Raw genomic sequence first — 4,204 nt, 5'->3', positions numbered from 1 at the left:
TATCCTGCACAAACCTGTCCTATCCATGTACTTGTCTAGCAGTTTCTTAAATGTTGGGGGTAGTCCCTGCCTCAACTACCTCTTCTGACAGCTTGTTCCATACACCCACCACCCTTTGTGTGAAAAAGTTACCCCTCAGATTCCTATTAAATCTTTTCCCCTTCACCTTAAACTTATATCCTCTGGTCCTTGATTGCCAGACTATGGGCAAGAGATTATCTGCATCTACCCAATCTATTCCTCTCATGATCTTATACACCTCTATAAGATCACCCCTCATCCTCCTGCGCTCCAAGGAATAGAGTCCCAGCCTACTCAACCTCTGCCTATAGCTCACACCCTCTAGTCCTGGCAACATCCTCGTAAATCTTCTCTGTATCCTTTCCATCATGTTGCAACTGCAGAAGACATTGGTTAGGCCAAACCTAGAATACTGTGTGGTGTTCTGGTCACTGTATAAAGCATGTGTTAGGCCTGGAAAGAGTGCAGAAGAGGTTCACCAGTTTGTTGCATGGAATGGAGGGCTTTAGGTACAAGACTGAGACTGGAGATTTTACTTCGGAGTCACGTGAGTGACTTCGTGAAGAACCCCGCTTCCACGCATGCGTGTCATATCGCTACACGCATTGCAACGAGTCACACAGGGGGAACGGCGTTCCCCAAGCGGGAGATTTGAAAGTCGGGAACAGCAGGTAAGCGACTCTGCGTTCCTTTTTTCTACTTACTTTTAGGTGGCTGCGGAAAGCCGGCGGGGAGACCCGTGGAGGGCGAGCAGCCAGCAGCAGCAACAGCACGAGTTTCCCTGGGGGGGGAACAACCTGAGCCCGACTTTGCTCCCGCACCGGCAAAATTCACCTCTCGGCCGGGCGGGAAGCAAAGTAAAAAAGGTCCCTATGCCAGTCTCAAACGAGACTGGCTTGGGAGCAGTCGGTAGCAGCCAGCACAGAGGCTGCGGGACAGACAGCTCGGACCAGCGGTACCGGGGCTCGAAACGCTCAGCGAGTGCAGCGGCACTTATGGAGTCGGAACGGGACGTTCGGGCTGAAAACCTTCTTCACAAGGTAAGGGCCAGGGGATCCATAGGAACAGCCGGGGTTACCGGCTGCGGAACTGCCGCGAAGGACCAGGCCCGTGAACACCGGGGTCGGTCCAAGCGGCTCGAACCCGACACAGGGAACGACGGTCACCGGCGGGAGAAGGAAAGTCGGGAACAGCAGGTAAGAGACCCTGCGTTTTCCTTCAACTTACCTTTCTAGGTGCAGACATGGACCAGGTCCATGTAAGGTGCAGAAGGCCGGCGGGAGAACCGCGGAGGAGCGGCAGCAGCAGCAGTAGCAGCAGCAGCGGCAGCAGCAGCAGTGGCAGCCGGCAGCTGCAGGAGCACTAACAGCTGCAGGAGCACAGGCAGCAGCAGTGGCAGCAGCGGCAGGAGCACAGGCAGCAGCAGTGGCAGCTGGCACTTCGTGAGGAGCTGGCAACGGCAGGAGCAGCATGGGCACATCGGTTCCCGGAGAGGGAAAAACACCTGTGCCCAACTTCGCTCCAGCATGGTGAGAAAGTTCATTTCTCGGCAGCAAAGGACTTTGCAGTTGACTGGCTGCAATCTACTACAAGGGACCAGTATGTGAGTACCAGGGTCGGTCCCAGCGGGGTTTTAGTTACAATAATCGCTTCTCGGTTTTTTTGGCTAAGATCAAGTGTAGTATCTGTTCTTATCAGTTTAATATCTGATACACCCCTTATCTAGGGACTATATATATTATATAAAAACTATAGTAGCTGTTATCATCAGTTTTAATGTCTTATATGTCCCTTATCTAAGGACCATATAAGTAGGAGTGCCCAGAATTGAGGGCATTAGAGTGGGGTTGACCGGCTGCAACGACCATAAGGGACCAGTACCGTCAGTACGGGGGTGGGTCCCAGGGGTCTTAGATAAAGGAGCAGCCAGGAGTGCTGAGAGCGTTGAAGCCAGGTTAAAGGAATAGATGGAAGCAGCTGTGCCAGTTATCCTCCACACCGGCCATATCCACTTCACGGAAGGAAGGACAAAACTGGAGAAGGAGGACCATGGAACAGCGGGCAGCCAGCAGCAGCCAGCGGCACTTGGATCAACCGTAGTGGGATCAGCTGTGCCCGATGTCGGCCCCGCACCGGCCAGATCCATGTGACCGAGCGGTAGGCTAGACACAAATCAAACAAGGTAGTGGACTCAGAAGGGTCCGACTTTGCATAAAACCGCCGGCAACCAGCGCCCGAGAGGGCTGGAGCGGGAAGAAGCGGTGTATGGAGCCTTGCTCCAACGTGATAAAACCACAGCAGTACCTCTTTGAGGGCTGCACAATGCTTCTACCCCATCAGAGGGGAGCACTGTGGGTCAGTTCTGGGTTGACTTGCAAGAGGGGTCCGCAGAACAAAAGACAAGTGGGCAGCAGTTAAGCCCCACAGGGGTACCCCGTGTGGGACCCTAGAGATCTCTAACTCTATAAAAAAGAGTAGGCAGGACCCTGATGGGCCAGAGCCTGGTAATACAGCGTCCCATGATCCTAACACAGCAGGGACTCTGCTGGACATGGTGGCCGATTACTTTAGCCAAGTCAAACATGGGTAGACTTGGATCCAGGATGGCAATAGTATTACTATATGTCTGGCCACATACGCCAACAAGAAAAATTTACAAACACTGGCCAGACATCTGCCACCTGGCAACGGTGAGGCATTACAGGTGCCCAGTGTAATCCAATGCATTTGGCAGCATATGGACGAACATCAGGAACCAGGACCTCAAGATCCAGAGAACCTTCAAGGGATTGACGGAAGGCATCATAGCATACACCAGCACCCTGGACTAAACGTAGGTAACCAAAGACCATCAAGACGCACTAGATCTGTTTAATAATATGCAATATGACCTGAACTACACGTGGAAGGCGGCCATTCAGCCAGCACTAGGACCCCAAAAATGCTACCATTTGCAAATAAAGAACCGTGTGTGGACTAAGCTAAGACACTGGGGCTCATCAAGGCCAGCGCAAGGGCCTATTTTGGAGCATGATACCAGCCACAGGCAAGGCCATAAAAAATGTGGCTCATACCAGTAGCAGTGTCAGAAATCAATATAACCTGCAGGATCCGTTTTAGGGTATGGCCAGGGCGGCCACCCTGGAAGATGCGGAAGCCTCAACCTCCCACACAACCCCGAACAAGAAATATTAAACCAGAACCTTATTTTCAAAAAACAAAGGAAATAACAAAACCACCGGTAACCATGGAGGTAGGTGGGTGGGGTTTCTTCTGTTAAATAGGGACCTACGAGGGTAGGGGAGGTTGCAACACTATAGTTATGTATGGTATATAATCACTACAGATTCATATAATCTCAGCAGTATTCAGGGTTATCTGATAGGGTTTTTCTCATCCCATTAACCACAGTACATCATACACCAGAAGGGCATTTTGTCCTTACATAAACCAAACAATCTAAAACCCACATGGTGCTACAAGAATTGTACACAAAAGATGGGATTGAACATATTTATTAAAAATAAGATAGAGTAGGGTTGCAGGATTATCATTGATTTTAACCCTAAACACATTTGTTCTAGATATTCATTTTAGGATGGATGCTCTTATTATTCATAAAGACTTGGTGTCAGTTGCGGGTTTCTATATGGCAGGCATTGACTCAATAGAGGAACTTTGGCAATATAGAGCTTACAAAAGGGGCAATCATTAGCCCCAATATTATGTACTAAAATTCGTAAACCAGCTTGGCATTGTTATGTAAATAAGCCATAGGGTGAGGTTTCCCCCCGTTCGGACCCATCATTGGGGTACTAGGGAAAATTCAACCACACTCGGCATCTGGAATTTTCAGAGTACCCGACTGACCTTCTCAATCATGGTATTTCAGTCTTACAGGGGATGGTGTTAGAACCATGTTCCCTATGAACATTGCCAAAAAATTATTGATTTATCCAGTGACTGGAGGCAGTCATCCATGCCATAACACTTTGGATTTATTGATTTGTAGAGTCTAACAGACCCACTACACTGTCAGACAGGACGATGAATCTCATCTCATCTGCACTAAGACTGTCAACACGGAAGCAGTACCTTGGACACATCAAGAAATGGGGCATATACTGCTTGGACAACAATCTCGACCAAAAGGCCAAGAACATTCTGGCCGTATTGGAATTTT

The 4,204-nt window shown here is 49.5% G+C and overlaps 1 pseudogene; it reads left to right on the top strand.

The window, feature by feature from the left end:
• The first annotated feature begins 1,666 nt into the window (after positions 1 to 1,666).
• Positions 1,667 to 1,775, top strand: LOC129701901 (U2 spliceosomal RNA; annotated as a pseudogene).
• The last annotated feature ends 2,429 nt before the right edge of the window (positions 1,776 to 4,204 follow it).

This window comes from Leucoraja erinacea, chromosome 11 (assembly GCF_028641065.1).
Source record: "Leucoraja erinacea ecotype New England chromosome 11, Leri_hhj_1, whole genome shotgun sequence".
Lineage (NCBI taxonomy): Eukaryota > Metazoa > Chordata > Chondrichthyes > Rajiformes > Rajidae > Leucoraja > Leucoraja erinaceus.
This window is presented reverse-complemented; position numbering and strand designations above follow the sequence as displayed.